This window comes from Perca fluviatilis, chromosome 14 (genome assembly GCF_010015445.1).
Source record: "Perca fluviatilis chromosome 14, GENO_Pfluv_1.0, whole genome shotgun sequence".
Lineage (NCBI taxonomy): Eukaryota > Metazoa > Chordata > Actinopteri > Perciformes > Percidae > Perca > Perca fluviatilis.
The window spans coordinates 14,232,780-14,257,554 of NC_053125.1; the positions used below are offsets into that span (position 1 = coordinate 14,232,780).

The 24,775-nt window shown below is 41.0% G+C and overlaps 1 protein-coding gene across 29 annotated transcripts in view; it reads left to right on the forward strand.

Annotated features, from left to right (window-relative positions):
* The window catches only part of LOC120573639 (adhesion G protein-coupled receptor L3-like), a 224,866-nt gene that overhangs the window by 26,068 nt on the left and 174,023 nt on the right, over nucleotides 1-24,775 (forward strand). For 27 of the 29 annotated variants that reach the window (XM_039823490.1, XM_039823508.1, XM_039823510.1 and 24 more), the window contains exon 2: nucleotides 8,760-8,845. The exons of 1 other annotated variant lie outside the window; for it this stretch is intronic. The gene's annotated coding sequence lies outside the window, so the exon portion shown is untranslated. Of the gene's footprint in view, nucleotides 1-8,759; nucleotides 8,846-24,238; nucleotides 24,357-24,775 lie in introns of all 29 variants that reach the window. One more of the 29 variants, XM_039823491.1, reaches the window with a different exon arrangement.

Consider the following 24,775-nt stretch of genomic DNA (forward strand, 5'->3'; position numbering starts at 1 on the left):
TGTTTTTCAGCCCAAATAAGCTGATGGAAGATGACACTTTGGGGTCTGAGAACTTGCAACCGGCATTAGATCCTATTTTTCTGACATTTTATAGAAAAAACTGCTCTATTTATCAGAAAAAAAAAACATTGAATAGATTAATGAAGAATGAAAATAAATTAGCTGCAGCCCTGGTTTTAATTAAATCACTTTCGAAAAGACACTTTTTTTTTAGTGGCATGACACATTGCGGAAAAACTCATGACCCATTGGTGGTAATCCTCTTTTTTTGATGACTTGCAGCACTCATCTCAAGCCCATCCTCTCCATCTCTCTGAGCATGTCTCCATGGCCTTGGCCAGTAACCCGCCACAGAACAAATGTGCCTCTCTGTGTGGCGTTACCATCACAGAAAAATGCTAAATGGCTCATTGCAAATGCACACAACGTGCACCCTCGTGAAGGACCTATGGTGTCAAGTCCCACTAGTGTCACCCATACAATTTTCCCCTCTACTGACTTTTATGTTTTGCTGCAAGGTTGGTCATCGTGGTTGGAATATGCATGTTTCCAAATAAAGACGTGATGAAGCGTGATTATCATAATGATATCGACCTGCTAGGCAAAGCGCTCCCTGGCCCCAGCACAGGCAAACGTTTCCATGGAAATGTATTGCATGGCATTGTGACAGCTTGTTTTTGATGATGCATTTGAATGCATTTAGTATTGTGCGCCGTAAACATACAGGGAAGCCTTTTAAGATTCGGCTCTGAGCTGGGATTTCTAGGTTAGATCATGTGATAACAGAAATCTCGTTTTGGCTTAAGAAGCTATCTTGGGCCTGGGGACTACAAAAAGATGATATTTACATACATATTCAAACACATTTGCTTGCATGCACCAACAAATACAAATTTAAATGGTGCTGTGTACCACTTTAGCTGAAGGCATTATTCTGGAGGCTGTGTGTGTTCATCACCTCTATTTTATGTGTGTTTCCACAGACACAAACAAATGGAAACAAACAAGAATACACATGCGTACAGTATATAGTAACCTACATCCCTTTCCAATTAAGGCCAATTAAGGCATGTGTATAAGGAAGTCTTCGGGGTAAGGGCCGTAGTGTGCGGTGTTCTATGTCCCTCATCACCTCTTCTCATTGGTATGCCAACACAGAGTGTGAGAGATGAATGGGAACTAGGGGATAATGATAGAGGAGATGCTGCTGGGAGACAACATGATAAAAAGAAGCGAGAGAAAGAATCCACAACCGGAGACAAGTGGGTACTGAGAAAATGAAAAGGCAGAGAATTAGAGTGAGACTAAAGAATGAAGAAGCAGACATGCAAGTGTACATTATCGTCCTGCAGTTGCCAGCAACCTCAGTCAATTGTTATCTGCTTCCCTGAATTTAATGTGACCCTTGGGGGTAGGGATGCTGCCCATGCATTATAAATGCTGCCCATTGACTTCGGTTGGTAAGCCTTCACTCCCTTATGAATGAGCAGGCCAACACTGGGTATGATTACTTAACTGATAATAGCTGTGCAATGTACTTTGTGTTAAACTTACATTTAATGAACAGAGGGCTTGTTTGTATTTCACACTTTGATGCAGTGATGAATTGTTCTCCCTTACCCTTTCATAGTGGGTTTAAACACTTGAAAATAAATGCAGACTCCTTCTTAAGGCCCGGACACACCGAGCCGATAATCGGCCGTTGGACAGTCTGGCGAGGACAGTGACTCATGTCTGTTCAGTGTGTTCCGTGCCGTTGTCCGTCCGAGGGACCGTCGGCCTCCATTTTGGCCTATTGACATGTCTAATCGGCGGGGCGGGCACTGCCGGCAGTCAGACTCAAATGACCCATCTGATTGGTAGAGTGCTCACCCGGAAACGGGGAGCGGAATGAGCGTGATTACAATCTCTCAAAATCTGACGAAAATCTTTTAAACTGAAATTGTCGATCTGAAATGAAGACAGATTCAGCAACTGCATGGCCTATTTCTCCCTTAAAATGTTTTCAGAAACATGTTTCAGTGAACTATTTTAGTACAATATGAGATCGTATTCTGAACAAGCCACCTTGACAGTCTGTCTTTGAATTTCCGGAGAAACCAGACCCACGTGACACATTCGTCCAATCAGCTGCCGGTTTTCATTTTTGGGCGACAATACAGATTAGCGCCGCCTGCTGTTATGGAGACGTATTACGTCTCGTCGCTGTGGTGTGTTCCGAGGCACTTTTTTGACCAACTCGGGGGGACTGATCGGCCCAACTGCCTTTTCTCCTTTTCTGCTGACGTTTGGCCGTTGGCTCTATGTGTCCGGGCCTTTACAGTGTGCGAGGTGTACTAGTTACATTTGGTGAAAGTCATGGTTGCAGTATAGTTTACCCGAGGGTGCAAACCAAATCTTTTTATGAAGCCTGGTTATTTCTGTCTCTGAGAGCAGCTCTTTTGAAAGTCTGTATAATCTACGAAATAGCTGAAAGTAGTCGAATAAGCACTAACATTGCGTATTGCGTACTTCACTCAGGAGCATGGAGGTTACTCATGGCTGACTCTACTTGTAAAAGATGCCACTGTTTCAGTACATTTCCTGTTCATTAGCCGTATCTCCTTTGCCTTTGGCCCCAGTATTCACAGGCCGGCTTGTCAGTTACAGTGTCACAACCACAGGGTCATTTAATTTAGAGCCTTGCTCTGCCGATTAGAGCTTTTGTTGTGAGCAGCCGTGACTACTGTAACGCGGGTGTTTGGGTCAGCGATGGGCACAATAGCTTAGTTACTCTCGCTGACTTCCTCACTATTGCCTCTCCCTCTCTTTCTCAGCACATTTTCCACTTGGCTGATAAAATAAGCCACTCTTTGATGAGCTTTCAGCAGGCCACGGTGCTGTGCCTCCGTAAATGCTTTTATAGAGACACACACCACAGGCTGTCAACTTGGATCAGTCATACAGCGGCTGCATGCATCCACCGCTTTCTCATATGTTCTTTTGTCTCCTGATAGCAGGTTTTTTGGACACACACTGATAAGCTGGTGCGAGAGCCACTAATATATTTCAAGACTGCCCTACAACTGCAATGTGCAACTTTTTGCCTCGAGGCAGGACGAGTCTTGTTAGTCCTGCCCTGTTTCTTTTCACTGTTTATTTCATCATGATTACTTTGAAACAGCATTAAGCCAGAGTGTGAGGTAACACAGCTGCAATGCCATCAGAGAAGCAGACGGCGTGTACAGCCAATCCAAAAAAAAATATTGTTTGCATCAAATTTAGCCATGCCATTCTGTTTTGGTACCATTTTCCTCCACTGTTGTCACTGATTACCTTCCTTTTTTCATGTGAAAAGCAGCTACATTAACTGTTTAATTTGAATGAATAAGAAAAGGCCTACTCTCTTTGTCATTGTCACTCTTGTTCTTCAGTAGTGCTTGCACTCCTTTTTTGTTTGCTTTTTACCTCTCCTTTTTACCTGTAAGTAGTTGGAAAAAAACAACCTGACATGTGTAATTGCTTGTTAAGATTAAACGCATTGTACTTGTGTTTTCTATGAATTTAAATGAAACTAAGTCAACAATGACCAGCTCCAAAATCTTTGATGAATTCAAATCCCCTGTTAATGTCATCATCAACAGAGACTTTGTAAGACTGAGGGTCAACTTATTTATTTGTATGCGCTGAAGGAAATTCTAGTCAACTACTACATTGTTGAAAATGTATACACACAAATACACGATTCAGATTGTTATAATCCCATGATAGCTTCCCTTTTTCACCGTCATCTTTTCTTTAGTGTTATTGGAATGAACATTATTAAGGACGATAAAACTCTACATCTTTCAGAAAGCAGAAAAGCATTGTTGCACCCAACATAACTGTCAGGCATGGTCAGAAATATGGTCCGTTGTGTTATATGTGACCACACTCAACAGTGATATCTAGCACACTCTGCTTCATTGAATCACGTTTAGGGTGTTAAATCAAAATTGGGTGCAAGTTCATGGCAGTGGAAGCAGGATAATAAGCCTGTGTTTCATCACTTTGTAATTTAGAAAAAACTCCTTTCACCATGGGAACTGAAAAACGGAACAGTAGATAACGTGATGAAGAAGAGGGCCAAAGGCACCCTTCCTAGGACAATTGTTTTTCTGTGTGTTAATGCCATAAAGTTGCTACATACAGTACCTTCTCTTGGGTTTGTGCATTTCTGCAATGGGGAATAATTCCCTTGCAGATATCGAGTGATCCTGGCTGGCTTACTTGGCAGTCCAACAAAACTCTTTCACATCCCTTGATGCTCTATGCAATACTGACTGGTTCCTTTGCAGTCACTGAAAAGTAAATAACATGGTGTGAAACCCAAATCCTACTGTCAGTTTCGTCTCAGAGTATCCCAGCAGACTTGAACATGACATGAAAACGTTTTTTTTTTTTTTTTTGCAATATTCTGAACAAGGATTCTTGAATACAAATGATATGTTGTTTTTGTTGATTAATGGCAATTTTTGTACATAAACAAAGCAGGTGATCACCTCCACCGAATTTCAGAAAGGAAGCTAGCGCATATCTTGGTAGTTTTCAAGTGTAACTGACAGACCGCTGGTGTTGTTTTACTTAACCCCTTAAGAATCATTCTTTTAAGCTTTCACATAAAACCGCTACATTGGAAAACTAAGCTAACGTTGCAGAGCTGTCAACAGTTACATTAGGTGCTGTTTGTCCAATATCGGAAACATGGTCAGGCGTGACTATAATGTATAACTAGTAGCCAACTATACAGCTGCAGCTGTAAATATAATGCCACTTTTGAAAAGCATGATTACATTTGAATATACAGTTATGCTTTAATTAATAACCTACCTGGCAATACTAAGCAGCTATCTCACCTTATCACATTGGGTCATCCATGCCTAGTACTTCAATAGAAATGATATATCTTTGGAATGAGCATCCTAGTTGTAATGGTGCAAGATTTCCTTGAGTGCCTGGAACTGCCTGGTGTACATTTCTCTGGTCTAAAACCCTTTGAAGATATTTTGGAAGCTTCAGTTCTCATCTACTCCCAGAACTTAAACACAGATGATTACAAGAGAGCAGGTTTGAGTTGGGTTTGCACAGTGTCTCTACTCATTGAGGAAGATCAGGGAGAGGATATGTTAAAAAGAAAGATTTTTTAAACATATTTTATGTGTGATGATGTTAGTCCCCTTACAAGTAGTTGCCTTTTCATTGCAGTGAATCATGTTTTTAAGACCTCACTGTAGGATACTCACAGCCTCATGAAACGTTACAAACACAAACTGGAGACCTAGGGCATTCAGAGGATGTATGGTGTCCTAGGTATATTTACAATAAGGGAGTTTCTGAGCAATTTTCAGAACAATAGTGCACGCCAAAAAATGCAATTCTTGCAGAAATCTCCAAATATCAGGTGTTCCTTAAGTACTTGGTGTCTTAATGTGGTATTTTGGAGGGATTTCTGACTCATTTTTATTTGTGAATGGTTATTATATTTTGCACCAAATCTCTGCAACAAATGGTATCAGCCCAAAAAATGCTGCAACAATTTATGTGACATAATTGAGCATAAGAATGGCCATCATAAGAATAAACAGAAAAAAGTTACAGTATGCGTGGGCCGTGTGTGGATGTGTGGGTATTGGCCTGGGCTCCTGTTACATTAACGGCCCGAATTATTATCCCAGTCTGGCCCTGCTGTGGCCTCTGCCTCTCCTTTTGTGCAACAGTTTGTGGTTAGGATTGTTGCAACATGGTGTGATTGTGTTCTTTTCCAAACACTTCCAGGCCTGCTAAATGACTGGCAGATGCTCTGTTGATCAAACTAGCTTCAGCGGTTCATCTGAATCAACCTACAGCATCTGCTTTTTCCACCAAAGTCTCAAATTTGATCAAACATAATGAACAGCAGATTTGACGTAGCAGGGCCCCAGCACTTGTTAGGAAGCCAAGATTGGTCGGCCATTGTGCCCAGATGATATTTGGAAGTTTGGCAATATAATTGAGACATTGATTTTAGTCTTTTGTGTTAAGGAAAAACTCCGGAGCAGCACAACTCATTTCACATACGTGAAGAAGGTTCGGAAGACTTTGATGACTTACACAGGAGCATTTAATGAACTCTTAATTGAGGAGACTATTAAGCAGGCAGTACAGTTTAACCACAATGTATGATTGTGCAGTACTTAGGGCCCTATGAAATCCGTTTTATTTTTTTTCAAATTCCGTGAAAAATTCGGATTATTTCGGATTTGCTTGTTTTCTTTTCTCTTCTAAGCAGTATTGACCTTTAAAAACTCAGTAACACAAACTTACAATTCAGCTTTTCTATTTAAATTGTTAATATATTCAGCAAAGCACATTCAAAATGACCTAAATAAAAGCTAATTGGATGCTCATCTATAACAATGTTGAGGACACTGCGATCTCGGTTGTCAGAGGCTTCGTCGACAACAATGAAGATTTTCTTTCCATGGATCTCTTGCAGCACTTTTTGCATGTGCTGGTCAAAGACTAGCGGTATGTCAGCTTCAGCACACATTGCAACAAAATCTTCCACAAACTCACGCCTTGCATCTATTGATTTTGTCGTTGCCTCAATGGTAACCTGGAGGAATTTTCCCGCTGTAGATTTAGCTTTGTTCTTGAAATGAGCTTTTGATTTCAAATGGACGTTACAAGTGTCTTTGCGGGTCCAGTCAACAGTATGTTGACAAAACTTACAAAACAGTCGTCGTTCAGATTCATAGTAGTCGTTGGGGTATTGTTCAGCCCGGTATTCAGCAGTTAATTCAGTTTCTTAATTTTTTTTGCCACCGTCGTCTTATCGGGAGGCACCACTGGCTTCGACATTTTTTCCCCTCGCAACAAACTCAACGTGATGACGTATGGTTACTAGGCAACAGGCTGTGCCTTTTGGCCACGGTTTAGGTAGAGACCTTTCTCTGCTTGTTGTTGAGACCTTTCTACGCTCAAAAAAAATTAGAAGGAAGTAAAAAAAAAAACTTTTATTTAATATGTCAACAAAATATATGCAAATTCCGTGCGATTCCACTTGTATAACAGAATTCCATTTTCATGTGTAGATTCCGTCCGTGTTTTCCGCATCGCGGAAATCATAGGGCCCTAAGTACTGTCCCAACTCTCAAGTTCCTGTCCTCCTGAAGGTGTAGGCTATTTAAGGTCATGCTGGAGGCGTTACAATCAGCGGGAGCTTTAAGGTAAATGAAGATGTTGCAGGTGCCTAAACACAGCTAAAGCCTAGTTCAGCCTCTCTCTCTCTCTCTCTCTCTCTCTCTCTCTCTCTCTCTCTCTCTCTCTCTCTCTCTCTCTCTCTCTCTGTCCGTCCCTCTCTCCCTCTCTCTCTCTCTGGGAAATTTGGCTGGCCTGCCGGCCTCCAAAAGGAGACAGTCCTGAGACAAAACATTACCTTATCATGCAGCTGCCTAGACTCCTTGAATCTGAAGAGAGACAAACATATTTATACATGAAGGTTATTAGAGAGAATATTCTCGTCACCTGACCTGGGACCTATGAATGACCTGATGTTGTCTAAGCTTTCCCTTTGTCATCATACAACATGGTGTTTCTGGAAATGTTATCACATTTTGTGTGTGTGTGTGTGTGTGTGTGTGTATATATATATATATATATATATATACTCAAAATTTTGGAGTAAGATAGTTTTAAAGAAGTTCTGTCCTATCCAATACCTACTTAATTTGCATAGTGCACACAGTACTACTGATTAATTCTTTTTAATTTTTGCTTATTATTCATGACCCTAATGCCTCAATTACAAAAGCTTTGGAGCTCATCAATTGTATGATTGTAGGTGAGATTTAATTAGAAAACATGTAAAGATAGTGTGCATCAGTAATGAAGGAGAGAAAGGTGACATGGTTTTTTTTTTTATCTCTGAAGGTGAAGACGAAACGTGCTTTTCAATTTCACTGAATACAATTTGGATTTACCTCTGTGAAACCGTTCATGTAGCTCATTAATTCAGCCGTAATTAAACTTCACCACTTCACCTGTGCACACTGGTATCAGAGCAGCAAAGGTTTATATTGAATATGATGAGTGAGAAATGTAATGAGTAGAATGACGCGAAGGCCGAAAGAGAGAAAGTGGCACATGCAAAAGATGGATTGAGACAAAGGCTAAGAGGCAGAGCAGGAGAGCAAAATGTGTGCTAGGGACAACGAGGCGGTGCAAAAGGTGACTGGGGGAGGCAGTCATCAAAATGCTAATGTTGTATGGGATATTTACTGCAGAGTGTTAATGCAGTTTAAAACAGGCTCTTTGTCCTGCAGCCCATCACCAAGCCCATGTTGGGCCCTAATAAATCAGCCATTAAAAGCTGATGTGACCTGAATAGCACTTCAAACAGCGGCAATTCAGCTCTATCACCACTGTGGGATACAGACAACAGCTGAAAAATTTATGAAGATGCCACTTAATAATGGCCGACCCAGAAGAGACCACAATACAGAGTTTGTGCGTGATGCGACTGTGACAAACACCTTTTTTTCTTTTAGTTTGTCAAAGTTAATTTACATCATGGATGTGCACAGGCCTATTAAAGTTGACTTAAAGTCAAGTTGGCAGACATTAAAAGTTCCTTCTGCTGCACTGTTTAATTAATTCCCCTGTCACCTATTTTGAAAGAGTAAGTGTTGCCGTGTTTTACTGACGCAAGACTATCGTGCTCTGTCTCCTAACCCGCTTCCTCTCTCTCGGTTTCCTTCCAGGACAGAACATGGTTTTACTATCTGGAATGTGATACACAGCATTTGTGAGGAGAACACTCAAGAATCACAATCAGTCTCACACCAAGGTATTGTACAATTTTATCACCATTTCTGACAGCATCAATACCAACCTAAAAATGTCTCATTGCATGTCATGAATACGCAACAGATCCTCCCCCACCCCCCACCCCCACCCCCCCAACACAGCACAGCACAGTAATAAAGAGCATTCATGTGGGCCAATTGGGCTTTCTCTCGGTGTGCAATAGGATGTTATGAAAATGATTCATGATAGGTGCTCATCTTCATATGCAAATCTGTGGGACAGCACTGGTAAGCCTTTAATTTCTGCCGGCAGCGACAAGGAGAGCTTTTTTTGGTCGGTAACCATACTGAGAATGTTTGGATTTCATTCCCTGATGCAAATGATGTTTTCAGTGTTTTAATCTATTCAAATCTGGCTTTCATATTCACACCTTTCTCTTCCTCTTCCCCCCATTCCCCCCATCCCCCCCACATCCATCCCATAACCACCAAAACCTTCATGCACAGAGCTTTTCCTCCTCTCTATCTGTTGCTCATTGTTTTCTGTTGTCTTCTACAAACCTGTTTGCTCTCTGTTTCTGTACTTATCTTCTTTCCTATTCCTCGCTCACTTGTCATGCCAGCTGAAGCCCTCCTCCTCTTCTTATCCCGTCGATACACACGCACGCACACACAAAACACACACACACACACACACACACACACACACACACACACACACACACACACACACACACACACACACACACACACACAATTTCCTCCACCACCACCAACTCTCGCCATACTGAATGGAGCCACTAGCCTCGGTGCCTCCTGTAGTGAGTCTGGATTGAATTCAATTAGGGAGATTGTTCGCCCTCCAGAGTTTACTAGGGGGCTCTGGGGATGATAGGTTTGCCTGCCGCCGCCCCCCTTCACACACACACACACACACACACACACACAAACATACCCTGCTACATCCATCTAACCAGTTTCCCCTTCATCTAACTCAATAAAGCCACTCCTCCTTTCATAACAACTAACTTGCGGCAGTGCAGACATTTTTGTACATAGAATGTTTACATTGCTTTTCGAGCCCCTGTGGATGTTATTTTACGACATTGTATTCAACAAGCTCAAGGCATAAAAATGTGCACTGTGGTGTAATGTGTCATATCACCTTTTTGATAAGGCCTCAGAGGCTCATATTCTCCATATGATGGGATGGGAGATTTCAGTGGAGAATAATTGGGAACTACATTGGAGCTCAACTCAACTACCCACATATCCCAGGATAATCCAATTTTTTAAATTAATTTCCCAGTTCGCTAACATATCTGACACAAAAGAAAGGACAGTAAATGTTGCTGACATAGGAGTAATGGTCACATTAATTGCAAGGTGAAAATAGATTTGTGCTGTCATTTGAATAACATTGAGAGCAGCAGGCGATAGCTTTACACGTGGTGCTGCCTTGTGCTTTTTAGATATGAAGTGTAAATCTGGTACAGGGATAATAGCCTTGGTCTCTATTCTGTGTAGAAACACTTCTCAGCGACTTGTCCTGCAACCCGCTGCTTTCCTCCAGATGTCACGCTGTGTGGCTGTGTACTGGTGCTTCTCAGAAATCAGATACTGTATTAGTGCTGAAAGATGTCAAATGTATTAAAAGCTGGGGATCGCTTTGATGATAAATATCCTAATATATCCTGACGTGGAATTACAACCTTCATTTGATGCACCTTCTTTTGCCTAATTTGTGGTCACTTTGGATTAAGTCTAATCTACTTCAGGGGGGGATCGGTTTTGGGCTAAGGAAGGCAAAAATCCTGGATTTACAAGCACACTGTGATGTAATGATTCTGCAGATTACAACGTTTGGCAGGAAGAGAAATCTGGAATTAAGATTTGAAGGATATTATTATGGTCTGTTCAACCACCAAACTTTGCATACCCAACATGGTTGCCCATAGTATCAGCCATTCTAGTTAGTTTGACCATAATGGCCTGTGATGACATCATCCCCCGCCAAGTTTTGGTTCTGTTATCTTAAAGCCCTGCCGTTTGTTTTCGTTGTGTGATCCTGCCCGGACTTCTCCAACTGATGCAAAACAGGTCATTTGAATGGAAAAGGAGTGAAATCCTTTTGGCCGATGTCAGCAGTGTTCTTGAATTTGAATCTCAGCCAGAGGTGGTTGACTTTTCACGTCTTTGTTGTTGTGTCCCGTTACCCGGGCAACTACTGTCAGCAGCGAAGCAGCCGGGCTCAAAGGTACTGGACAGAGCATCAAAACCCTCTAAATGACCCAACTTCTTTGAAATGCACACATTGATTTAGTGCATAGCTGATAATGGCAAATTAGTTGACCCTCCGTGCAATTTTTTGTTGTCTTGACAACTGCTGCAAATATATCTGCTCACACACGTTCATGGTCATTTCGTCCCAACAGGCGGAGAGTTCATGTGAGAACACTCCTGCTGCTGCTGCATTAAAGTTTCTCTTAGTCATCTCATCTTCACTAGTGTTTTTCCATTCACCTATTTTTACGGCCGTTTTGAAGTATTGCATTAGAAAAGCTGAATGGAAACGGCAAACAGAGGACTTTGTGCGTGCGTGCGTGCGTGCGTGCGTGCGTGCGTGCGTGCGTGCGTGCGTGCGTGCGTCAAGGATAGACTGGGGGAGAGAAATTTTAGATAAGAAGATCTACCACTTTCATACCTCGCCTTTTAAGTTCGAGACAAAGTTCAGTTAGTTTAGCTTAGCAGGGCTCTGTCCAAAGCTAACAAAATCCACCAGCACCCTTAAAAACTCACAAATAAATGTGATAGTTTGTTTAAGTGTAAAATGGGGGGTTCTGTCAATCTATCCTTGACACACACACACACGCACACGCACAAACCCAGATTGTTATTGCCTGTCACAACCCTCCTCCTCAGTCCCAGAGGGCTATGCAGGTGAACGCTTCACGTGTCTTGGTTGGTAGAGGTGAGTCTCTTGCACAATGGTTTGCCCCTCTAAATGTGACAGAGAGAAAGGTATATTTGGGTGGGGCTATTTCGGTATGAGAGGGCTTACTGGGATGTTATCACAAGTGTCTTGTCATGTGACCTGCTCCTCTCCTGATACCTGCCCGGACAGTTTGGGTATCTCAATAAAACAACACCCTTGACAGAGAACTCACACAGCAGTTCAGCAGTCTCTCTCCATCATCTTCTGCCAGCCTTTCCTCTCCTTCTCTTCCCACTTTGTCGTTCTATCGCCCTCCCCTCTTCACCGTGGCCATTTATGCTAATGTAAACGAACAGAACGATCTGTTGATGACGATTAGATTCAAGCGCTGCTTGCACCTCTGGGGCTACGCTGATATCATCTGACATGACAGAAGAATCCAAAGCAGCAATGGTCCTAATTTGAAAGACACCAATTTTATTTGAGCTCCAAGGCATTGGGTTTCAGATATGGTAAGTGGATACTATCAGTATGTCAGTATTCACAGTCACATGCTGATTTAGTGGAAGCTGTCCAAATGTATCCAGTCCAAAGAAATGGCCACCACCTTGAGTTTTTCCTCTTTGGTTTTTGTAACACGGAGTCTCTCTTGAACTTGGGCTGCACCCTGTCCAAAGCTTCAGCTCCAGCAAGGTGTGCGGCTCTAATCAGCTCTGTTTGATGTGCGGAGGCAGCAGGCTTTACGGAGGAGCCAAGATCTCTTAGGACATTAAGGGTAGAGGAGCGGGAGGAGAGGAAGAGATTACTGCTGGTCTTTTTATAGAGGATCACTCCATCTTGTCCTTTTTAGCTCCGTCATTACTTCTCGCTTCCCCCCCCCCCGGACAGTGATTCTCTCTTTCTGTCTCTCACCAAGACCAAAGTCACTTTGGCGAGGAGCCTGTCTGGCTATCAGTTAACCAAATATGACTCCACAGCCATCAGAAGGCGCTTGTGTGGTCAGAGCGACTCCAGTTCTGGCAGGTATGGAAAGAAATCGGCCCAGGAGAGGAAACGGAGACAGATGAAAAGTAATTGCACATGCTTTCCTTTGTTGGCAGTGGAGGCTGTGAAAGCCCATGGCGTGTCTTTTCTTCATTTTATTCCACAAATTCCCTCCATTTCCTCCCTTTGGCTAGTACCTGGGAAATCAGACATCCCTCTGTCAAAAAATAACCAACACTCTGCCACTCTGCAACTGGCTGTCAGGGGAGTTCACCACCTGACAACGAGCGTACCACTGAGGTAATCAGAAGTTGTCAAACGTTAAGGGTCCTCTGCTATGACTACGAGCGTGCTTTGTGTTTGCCTCTCCAACGTCACAGCTTGGGCAATAGTGTAGGTGTACTAATGGCCTCTTTATCAACACGGATCATCAAATAATGCCCTGCGGCTGCAAATTTGGCAGCGAAATTGATGTTTAGCAGAGGAAAATGGAGACACAGATAGATAATAGGTTCTTGTTGTCACTGCCAGCCTACTAGCCAACCCAGTCGTGTGACGGAGCGCTTCCATACGCTTTCATGACCTCTTATGATTATACATCATTTCCAAGTACATTGGCCGATGTTCATTTTACATATTCCCAAGTGGTTTATGAAAATTTTATTTGCATATTTGCTCTCCATATGCATGGCCTGCTCCTCCTTAGCCCCTCTGAGGGGAAGCGCCTGTCTTGTAAAAACACAACCAGAGAAATTATTGATTTGCATCTGTTTATCTGGGATGAAGCAGAGCACCTCCCTGCTGTCAGCCCCGCGGTCTGCGTGTCAGGATCCCAAAGGTGCCATCGCACCCGTCTGTCCTTTTTACGGTGGCTCTAAACCATGGACAGGGGCTGCAATCTGTTTCCGCCCTCCCTTGAATTTTATTTACAGCCCCAGCTTGGCAAGAAAGCCCAAAATTTATGGCTTAGTTTTTAATTAGAAATAATGTCTTGTAGAGTTTAAGTGATGGATGGTTTAATCAATATATAGACTGCGGCTGGCCCTATGATAAACGTTGCTATTGACAGCGTGCAGAGTAGCCTAACTTAACACTTCACGTCTTTCAAAGAAATATGTAGTGTTTTGTTTGGTGATGGAAGCTGTGCACTGCCCCTTTCTGTGCCTCTCTTCATTCTTCCTCCTTCCATTTTACTGTCATTTGCTACTCTGTCTACACTTTTTCCAAACGGGCAATGTTTCCTCCAGGATGAATGAACCTCCCCTGTCATGCTGTATTTAGGCAATTATTTTACATCAGTGAAACCCTATTGTGTTGTGTGCCACATTTGCTCAGGTTTAAATAGAATAATAGCTGAAGGTGGGTTCTGGTGAATGGAATCTGACAAGCTGGGAGGAATGCTATCCTCAAATAGGTAGGAGATTTTGTTTTAATGGGTTTAATTTTTTCTTTCTCAGGTTTAGAGAAAAGTGAGCAGAACGGATTTTCAAGTAGAATAATTAAATAGGAATCAAGTCAATGGGATTTGTTTCCTGGCGCTGTGGATGATTGCGTAATATACACTGGGGATGACATTATGGCACTTGACAACGTGACAACTAACTTGCGACTTATTGTGAAGTGCTCAAACAGGACTATGCTTGACTCAGTGTAGCTTTTCATTTACCAGACAATGCCAAACACCCAGCAGACATGGGAACAGTTTTTACATTCTCTGTCGAAACATGAACATTTTTATTTTGTCGCAGACTCATTTCAACACACATTGGTTGTAGGAAAGTAGGACTGTTGCTGGGCAGATTTTGTCATGTGTTAAATGAGCTATAAGATTACAAATCACATTAAAATTTCTTTGATTTGTTGATTGATCAGTTAGTCTTTAAAATGTCAGAAATACAATTTTAAAAATTTCCTTGTAAGTACTTCAGAAGACTAAACAGAAAATATGGCATTTTTGCTAGATACCTGACTTAAACGACAGAACGTAGTCGTCTAATGTTTCACCTCTGATTTTACATTTTAAAGTCCCAATGGGGAGTTTTCTTTTTACTTTGGTGAGTCCTAGTGATAGTGTCAAGAGAATGCACTAAGAATGAACTAACAATATGTGGTTTCCAAGGCATACTACATAGCAAGGGTACTATTTTTTTACAGGTTCAATCCAAATTAGAAACTCCAGAAACAAAGACAGAAGGTGAATCACGTTTAGGTCATTGAATATTTCTGTCCGTCCTTCACTGTCATAAATGAATAGTTGAAACATGATGCTGCTGCTCCCATTAATACCACCTACCTTAAAGAGATCACTAATAGACGGGATAATCTTATCCATATGCGCACACACAAACACGCAGACTAACACACACCAACATAATATCACCTGTCCTCTAAGACCAACCATAATACATTTCTTTCTCATTGATTAGTGTTGCATTCACTGCCCAGGGCAGGTAAAGGCCTTAATAATGACTTTGTGCTTTGTTTTCATGGTCTCTGGAATAACCATGAATGACATGGATCCCATGCTATGTAGCTTGTCTAATCCCTCTGGTCAATGGTTAATTGTTCTGCGGTGATACAAAGCATCCGGGTTCGGTCGCAACTGACCGCACTCCTGTAGATCTTGACCTGGGTATGTTCACCCCCACCCGCCTCATTTCCACTTTTTTTCCCCCCTGCATTCCCTCATTCTGATGGTATGTCTTAGCTTATCTGCCTCCTTTGTGCAACATAAGCTTGTAGATAAGCACTATATTGGGCCGGGTTACTCATGTCTGTCTTGTTCATTCATCAGAATCCTCTAATTCCCCCCCGAAACCTATTTGCCAGACTGCAGGTGGCCCGTGTTGTAGCACAGAGGGCATACCTGATCTCTACTAAGCAAACACAGACATTTAGTCACCGCTGCTCCTTTTGTATTCCCTACGAATGCCGGTAATGCCCCAATATGTACGTGCACTGCAAGTGTACACATGACTAATCTCAGAGACGGGGTAAAAACGCCACTGATTGGTACGCAGCTTTAGCCGAGATTAGCCATGAAGTCGGGAATTATTCATTTGTTGTATTTGCCCCTTCTTTATTCCTGGTTGACAGATAGGTGGCACACACAAAAAAAAACAGAAGCCTACCAGGATCTTTAACAGTGGTTACCCATAAGCCCCAAAGTCCACAGGTGTTTCCAGTTGCCTCTTAAATGCCTCAAGCAGGCTTTAGGTCGTTTTTTTTTTTTTTTTAAAGCATGACCCAGTTCTTGCAATTCCATGACACACTGTACAGTAACTATGTTAGAGGAGGGTTTGTTGGGAATGAGCGGTTACAAACCTGAGTAAGAGTAATACCCTGGGACTTCATCTGGTCCTGTTCGCCAGTCAGGGTCACTGCCGACCATGATCTCTGTACTGGGAAGTTAATTAGGAATTAGAACATGGCATGACCCTCAGGATGTTCTCCAAAGTTAGAATAATGAACACCTGGAAATGGCGAGGAGCAAGAGTGGTGGTGGTGGGGAGGGGGGGGGAGTAATTTGGCTTGTGCACAAGTCATTCCATTAAGACTTTTGAACTCCTATGGCCTTTATAATTACACACCAGATTTTTTTTTTCTCCATTTCTTTGTCTCATTTTTTTCATTCATTTTGAACGATTTAAGTGCATGAGGTAGTGTTCTCTAGCTGGATAAATTGGATTTCTATTCAACATGTGATCTGTGGTATAATACAGTGAATCAGAGATACACTGAAATGTATTAAACTCCGATTAGAATGAATACAATCCTACCCAGTGCCAATGAAATCAGTTGCAAACCAATATAACTCTATTAACATTCATTTGATTGCTGTAATATAAGAATGTGTTTGCCTGATTTATTAGCACCATTCCTTAATTTTATTAAATAGATAATCGAGTAGCCTATTGAAAGAAATGCACAGCTATATATATATGGTTTACTGTAGACCATGAAATAGCATATGATTCAAGAACAGTATGACTGCAAATAAAGGAACAGAAACTATATTTTGCAAAAATACACCCTGTTGTCTATGTTGTTTGGGTAGTTTTGAGCAGAGCCTAACTGTGAATTCCTATTGAAATCTGTGTTGCCTGGTTATATCTAGTATTCCATTTGTATTGTCGAAACAAAAAGTGTGCTGTTTGTGTATTCAGAGAGGAATGCAGCACAGGTGGAGCGTGGGTTTCTGCGGCTAAAAATACAGACCCTAAAAATGACATATACATGCTCTCTTTAAAAACAAAATCCAATTGAACCTATAATTCTCATATTGCTTTTGTGGTGCAGCTGGTGCGTTCCTGTGGGCCGACACCGATTTTAACATTCTCCCTGTGTATAAGGCTTAGTTTTGCTCCCGTCTGCCATATCATAATCATTTGGCCCGATGCCTTGATTTGAATTGGTGAATTGTTACACCCTGAGTAGGTAGAGTGTGATACATCTGCTCACAGGCCACATTATTTTATCAACTGCATTTGCAGGTCACAATGCAGTGCAGAAGGTGGTGTTTTTCCCCCTCCGTCTGTGCTGGCAGTGAGTACGCCACAGTGCACACATTCCCTAGATGCAGTCTGGCGGACCTAGTGAATCATCTTCCCGTCACAGGTGGGGGAAATACAACAGCGGGATTGGCAGTCCAAAGGTGGCGTCTGGCCCACTGTTGAGTGAGGTGTTTGGCTTGTTTCCGCTGGAAATGAGAATGTCATATTTTGCAGGAGAGGGAAAGTAACAGTTTTTTTTATTTTTGCTCTACCCAGAAAGAGTGGTCAGTGATACTGTAGATTTTAAAGAAAAGGTTTAAGATTATATTCCAATTTACAAATACATGCATCATCAGTCTGCATATATGTTGGTGCGAATCTCAGCCCTGTTTGTTTTTCGTGTTTGGACTTGCATTCCTCCCATTGTGACCATGCTTTCTAGCACTCTACGTGTGTGTGTTTGAGAGGCCGTTTCATCTGAGCTCTTGTAGGAAGGTGGTTGTGGTGGCCATTGATCAAAGGCAGAATCCTCAGGGCCAACAAGGGCCCAGCGCGAGCAGCAGATGTTTCCCGTCTCTGTTAGCGCCTCAGTTAGAACTATCCTTATTTAACCAGCTCCGGCTAATGCCCCCAGCCGGTGTCAAATACACCGGATCGTTTTTCTCTCTCTTTTGTGTGCGGAACATGGGACAGAAGGCGAAACGCCAGGGATATCTTTTTCCTCTGTGACACTCTCATTGTGCTCCACGGTGAATTTCTGGCCAGAAAAATCCCTTTCACAGTAATTGGGTGTGAATGAAACACTTGCGCTTGCCTATTGTCTAATGTATTGTCGCATTCAGGCCAGTGGTTAAAAAGCCAAGAGAGAAGACAGAAAAGGTAGAGAATAACTGGGTGGGAGGGGGGGGTCGTATGAAGTGTTGTGCAAAGTGAAAGGCATCAAGGGAAGACAGTAGCAAAAGAACAGTGTGTGCGAAAGAATAATTTCAGTGTTGTACCTTGCAGAAAATGAGGCAAGCAAAGAAAAATACGAACTGCAAAAGCAAAGAAGAAGCACTTTTCAGGAAGAGCAAGGCAACAGAAATGGTTTGCCGTGTGTGAGAATAAAGACAATTTGCAAACTAGGGACTGGAATACAAAGTGGACAAGTACTTTGGTTTAGGAGAAACAGGCAGCTAAGAAGTTCTTCATATGGCATCCATGAGATTGATTGAGAGATTCGGTGGGCCTAATTGTGCTGTACCATCTGCCCAAGTTACAGAACCTGCCAGGCATGTGACAGTTTCCAACAGGCTCACTGACGAGCAGATGTGTGCATGAGTGCATTCGCTCTTCAGTGTGTGTGGTATGTGTATATTTAAGCATGTCGGTCTCTCTTTACTTTGTGATCACATCTTCTTTTTTTTGGGAGAATTAAGATAAGAAATCCTGTCTTGAATTACAGAGAAATGCCTGTTTTTTAACATAATTAAATCCCCCTGTGTGTGGCACTTTCTTGTGTACTTTATTATTTGTAGGATCCATCAGTGATGTTTAAGTGTTCATTGTTGCTGACAGTATTGCTATTGATATAACATTCTGACAAATGTCATAGGCACGGAATAAATTTCCATAAATCAATCAACAATTTCTCCCCCTCACTTCAACAATGAAACAGATTGCCAGCAAAATTAAACAAGGAAACTAAAGAAATGCTCTCCACAAAACATGCATACTAGTTCATCCAGAAAATTTCATTGGTATTCAACAAGGGAATGTTTTCTGACCAAAAGTGCAGTTATTACAGGTATTAACTGAAAACCCACAGGGATTTCTTTTTTTGTTCAATCAATTAGTCCACTGAGATTTGTCATTTTAAAGCAATAGGTTGACATTTTGGGAATTATGCTTATTGGCTTTCTTGCTGGGAGTTAGATGAGAAGACTGATACCACTCTCAAAAATGACAGTGCTATCAATCTTCTCTGCAACAAAGCAAATAATACATTTCCCAAATGTTGAACTATTCCTTTAAGAATGTTTGTTTTTTTCTTTTTCTTTGTGGAGGATATTTCAACCCCCAAAAAAAAGCCATACACCCAATACCTGCCCATTCCTAAATATAACAATATGGCTGGTGGTACTGAAATATCAAAGCGCAAGAAAGTGTTTTTATTCATGTACAATACGACTTTCTGAGATATTTAGTTTTAGTGACTTAATGAAACAAAATGCAGGGTTAAATCTCTGCAATGTTGCTAAAACATAATGTGGACAAAGACTAGGCTTTCAAGGCCAAAATCTCTGTACAATAAGACACTAGAGTGAATACAAAAAACAAAGGAAAGCTACAGTACACTGCTCTCTACTTAAAGATAGGATATTGATAGGTTTCACCTGAAATTGGACACCTTTATGTTGCCAAAGAGGGGACATCGGATTAGCAAATAAGGTAATTGCATTTGCATATCAAATCACCAACAACTATCCTTCTGCTGCTTTGTCCATGCCAGGGGTTTGATTCGGCTTTAACATCTCCTCATACTGTCTGATTGAAGAACATTTTAGCCATCAAAGCGTCTCATATTATCAGTATTATTACTTTAATGAATTCATTATAAAGGCCTTAATATAGAAATTGTTCTTTGCTTTTATGTACGTAAAAAATGACATATTTCAGCGTTCAGTTTATTTCATTAAAGCCAAATGTTCAGCAGTCAGTTCATGGCTTTTGAAAAATACAATTTCCAAGATTACCATTCATTGCGACTTATAAAATCCATCTGAACTCTGTTGTCCCCAGTGTGAACATTTAACAGCGTTATTCATTGAGTTATCAAGCCGCAGTATCTCCAGCAAAAATAAAATGACATGGAATCCTTGTAAATGTCCGACAGCGATCCAAGCCACTAAACATGACAATAAAGTAATGGATTGTTAATTTACATGCTGGGCTAGGGATTTCACTGGTGCAAATCCTGCAGATGATGTTAACAATATGACAGCTAGAGCAGTTGTGGTTTAAGATGTTGAAAAGAGGCTGTTCAACTGCAGAACAGTTTACATTTGTGACACATACAGAAAGAAAAAGAAAGGAAAAGGAATCAAAAGTTATGTCCAACGTTGACATATTTTTGTCTTTCATTATGTTCTGCAGCCCTGTGTCCTTTCCTTGATTTGGCCACAGATGACAGGGGACGTTGGCATGTGTTTCATATTCTGCATACTCATATCCCCAAGTCCCTCTAGTAATTATTATTCAGTAGATGCACTGTTTGGCACAAGGACAAAAGTTTGCATAATTTATGCAAGGCCATCATCAATTTTTGAAAAACGGCCCCGGCCTTTTCTTGTGCTTTTATCTAAATAGATGTTCTTCAGCCTGGACATAAAATGGCCGCAAGGAACAGAGAAAACTTTATTTATATCTTTACCTAAACTTTGAACCAATGCAGACGTCAGAGAGTATATTAGGGTTATGTCCAGCTCATTTATTTTACTTGTTTTACTTGTTCTCCTGAGCCTGCTCTGCTCTCCCATTAATAGTATATGAAACATTTAATAAGTGATACTTTATAAGACATCTTCTCTGCCGCCTAAAGAAGTCAGCTTCTCAGATAAAGTATTTGGAGATGGGCTGTGAGAACATGCAGCTCACTTCCTCTGGATGTGTCCCTGAGGGCTCTCACCTGAGGAGTTATTTCCAGCATAGTGCTCACAGGAGGAGGTCCTCTGAGAAAAAGAAAAGGGACTTTGTTATTCCACATCCCAAGAGGAAGTGCTCTATATTTACTTTAATAAAGAAGATGACGATGTAAATAAACTCCCTTTATTGTGAGCCTCTTCTCCTCTTGTCCATAAATCCCACTTTTCATCCCTTTTGTCCCTAATCCTGGTTGTAAATGTTTTCCAACTACATTGTCCACTGGTTTGGATTTCAGTAGTCAATGGCTTGGACATTGTAATCCATCTGTCTTGCCAGACCATTGAAGGGATGTATTTTTTCTGGCTCTTTTGTTTAATGTCCTATAAAGACGGAAAATTGGCATTTGTCCTTAAATTTCTAAATACTGTAGGCTATGTTTAGTGGACTGGAGACCATTGTCCAGAATTCTGGAGGTAAATAACAAGATTAAATAATAAGCTTTTTGGCTCCTCTGCTCGTTCTTTCAGTCTCTGGTGATGATTATAAAAAGGGAACATAAAATAGTATGTTTCTCTGTTCTGTTCCTTAATCTGCTACATGGAACTCCAATCTCCAAAAATGTGATTGTTATATTTTCCCTATATGGACATTTTTGATCTAGCTTTAAAAAAAAAACAATAGTTCCATTAGCTGTATTTGGATAAACCACATCTTGACAGGATCATTATTTCTCATCATATTTGACATTTAATCAATCTTGCTGGCGGAACCCTTATTGCAACTTTCTGCCCATCATTTTTATTTGTGAAACAAAAAAAATCATGATATACTGTATTGTTGCTGCACATTTCAGTAATAATTTAAAGACACATTAAACGGGTTGTGTTTCCATGCGGACCGAGCTCATCAGTTCACATTACTTTTCTCTCCATTCAGACGTAGCATTTCTATTTAAACCTGCTGTTTGCATCTGTGGAACCAATCAATAACCCAGCAGAGTGTGTTATTTGCATGGTAACTGATGTGGAGATGACCAAAAAAAAAAAAAAAAAGCTTTGGAAGAACAGCAATTTTGACCTTTGGCCTGTTTGGGGAGAATAAATAAAAGAAGAATTCAGTGACTGTGCTTATAACCGCTTAACTCTGCACACAGGAGTTGAGGGCAACGATGCAGAAATATTTAGAAAATGGCTCACTAGTAGTGTTTTTTCCCCATCGCTTTTTCTTTCTTTTCTGAAGGAAAACAGATCGATATGCTTCACTTGGTTAGGGGACTCTCGGGATATATTACTTGTCCGTGACAAGAAGCTCCAAAGCCAGGACTATTGCCAAGATTTCAAGGATTCAAGACAAATTTGTGTCTCACTTCATAACATGCCCTCCAGAGCTGTGTGAATTTGAATCCATACATACTGACAAAGAATAATATTTGTCCACGGACAGACTTTTCTGATATCCCCACTCACTCTATGCCATCTATTGTGATGTCAGATTTCAGTTTGACCATTTATCACAGCATAAAGGAGACAGTGATGGAGGACGCTTAATACTGAATTGTATTTCTTAGTGAGTTTCACTTCAGGATAAACAATAATATCAGCACTATATCCTTACAAAGTGTAAAAGCAGGGATGAGCCAATGTTTTAACTTTTTCTGCAATATTTAGGAGGAAGACACTTTAAGATACTGAAAGCAATAGCTTGGGGATAGGTTTCTGATGAGTATTTCCTTTGTCAGCTACCAGAGACAGCTTGAGTTTATCCTTTTGTCCATCACTTTACAGACAACACTGCTGAAAGTGGATACGAAGCCATATGGCACTCTGAACCCTCAAACTACTGTCGTCTAACTGCTAAGTGCTTAATTTTTCACACTTGCACTTGTATTTATAATTTATTTAGGAGAAGGTTAAGCATCACACGGTAAACAGGACATTATATGCATATTTAGGCAATTTAACACCCACAAACTACGACGCCTTGTCTCTCCTAATACTAAATTTAATTTTTTTCCCCCGCTGTTTGAAGATGTGACCCAGGATTTGTTGCCCTATTAGAAAGCAATAACGGATAAATTGCTTTGCTGAAGTATAATAAAGGAGCGCTGTGAAAGACTGCAGGCGCTAAATAATTTCATTTTCAATTGTTCAAATATGACACATTATTAAAATTTAAATCCAGTGTTTTTTTGTTTGTTTGTTTTCTTTTCCCTGACCTGCAGGGTATTTCTGTGTTTATTTATCAGGAAATATCTGCCAGTCTGACTCAATGCTCAGACTTTTCTCAGTCAATACGTTTGCACCGAGTCGAGGTATGTGCTTAACACTTGTTTCCTGTCATGCACAAGCTCCGTATGAACACAGATGTGCATTCATGCTTCTCACACTCAATTTAGCATGAAACATGAGCCAACTTTCAGACCTCGGACTAATGACTGTTGCTCTGCTGTTTAATGTGCAAGTCCTGCTGTTGATTTGATGTGGTGTGATGTCCATGTGCTCCATGTGAACGAAGACATACTATGACTTTGGCATGTATGCCTGGTGTGATTTGATTACAGCTGCACAGTGCTGACATACTTCTGGAGTAGTCAGTTGATGATCCACATAGAAGTGGATAATAAAGAAACAGAATGATCCTTGTGTTATGGTTTATAGCTAGTTGATCCTAGTATTATTAGTATGATAAGGAAAATGTAACATTTGACTGTTCCTCGCCTGTAACCCCGCACGCTAATGTAGCTAATTAATAACGTGCTCCTTGGCGGTAATACCCTATGTAGAATGCTAGTTAGCCGAGCATGTTAATGATTGCTGCTGACATTAGATAAACACGCCATTTAATCTGTTCCTTATGCTTTTGTGGTTTTGGTTTTGGAAGCGCTAGAATAAACAAATCCACACTCTTTAAATTCCAAATATTACTTACTACAGCCCCATGTACACAGCTAAAAATCGGTCACGGTTGCTAAAGTTATGATTGGACAATTGCTGTTAGAATGAGATGGGTTGTTAAGGAGAACTTACAGCATGTTGACTGTGTGCATTGATTCAGGTCTATGCATATCTATCTATCTATCTATCCATCCATCCATCCATCCATCCATCCATCCGTCCATCCAAATATGGTGTATATCACTGACATAATAAGTACTATTTACATAATACTAAAAACAAGACACATCACATACAGCATCTGTGTCAAAATACCTGAACCAGCAGCATAACATTTAAGCAAATTTGAATAAAAACGGTCGTAAAATCGTAATCACTTTAGTCCACTAAATCTAATGGATGCTCACAGTGCACATTTGTGCATTAACAGTCTTTAGGTCGTCTTATTCCCGAGCTCACACACACTGCTTCGTCTCCATCAAGTCATTTTAATTTTTTTTTTAGGGATCGTCAAAGAAACTGTCAGCATCAGCTTGTACGGAGGAAATCGCTCAAATGTACTGAGTTATTGGGGCCATTTGCGGTGAGCGTCAGTGCATGGATACAGGCTTGGATCGCTGAGGTATGCTTCAATCTGAAAAATGATTTGCAGAGTCAGACTGAACAGAGGACATTTCTCCATGTCACTTCACTTAACATGTGGCCTTTCCATCGTGTTGACAGGTCCCTGCGTTTGACAGAATGTCTCCTGGGAAAGTTGTGGTAATATCTTGTGTGCTGTTGTCCTCACCAAAACTAAATTAAAGCTATGTGGTATTTAAAGGCAGCGCTGAAAAATACTGTATCAAAGTAAGAAAAGACATGTCAGTGGGAAAGGGCAATGAAATGTTCTGGCTTTCACAGTCACATAGTGCTTGACATTGTCCTTTGCTATCACATCTGCTTTATTGTGCTGTTTTTAGTTAAAGTAAAGTAGTTAAATTATCTTCACTCTGTCATAGAATTGCAATCCTTGTAATGTTCGCATTACGGCTAAAGCAC